Source organism: Equus caballus, chromosome 28 (genome assembly GCF_041296265.1).
Source record: "Equus caballus isolate H_3958 breed thoroughbred chromosome 28, TB-T2T, whole genome shotgun sequence".
Lineage (NCBI taxonomy): Eukaryota > Metazoa > Chordata > Mammalia > Perissodactyla > Equidae > Equus > Equus caballus.
Window position 1 is genome coordinate 35,386,866 of NC_091711.1, and position 535 is coordinate 35,387,400.

Below are 535 nucleotides of genomic sequence, written 5' to 3' on the forward strand. Positions count from 1 at the left end.
GCAGCCCTGTCGCCTGGACCTTGAAGGCGTGGGGAGAGCCCCAAGGTGCAGGGCCGAGCGAAGGCCTAGCTCGTCACTCCCTTGAGGGGATGCGCGTGAGGGAAGAAGGCTGGGGCCCCTGGGCGAAGAGGGAGCTGCTGAAATTGGCGACCGGCCCACCTTCCCTGGGGCGAAGGTTGTTAATTCCCACGGACCGTTACTCGCGGCGGAACTAAGGCTTCGGGAGGACGCCCGAGTTAGTGCCAGAAACTGCACGGCCACCTCCCCCGCGTTCCCGGGACTCCGCGCCCCTCGCCCGATCTGATTGGACGGTGGAGAAGAGGGGGCGGGGAGACCCCGGGAGCAGGCGCGTGCGCAGCCGGCCAGGGGTTCCCGCGGCGGCACCCAGGGGACGAAGGGGCGGGAGCAAGCCTCGGGGGAGGGGGGAGTTGCTGGGGGGTGGGGGTCGCGCGTGCGCACGACGGGAGGAGGCAGATAGGGGGCTGCTGGGAGGGTTGGGCAGTTCGAAAAACGGGTGGGCGTGTGCCGGGTGGGC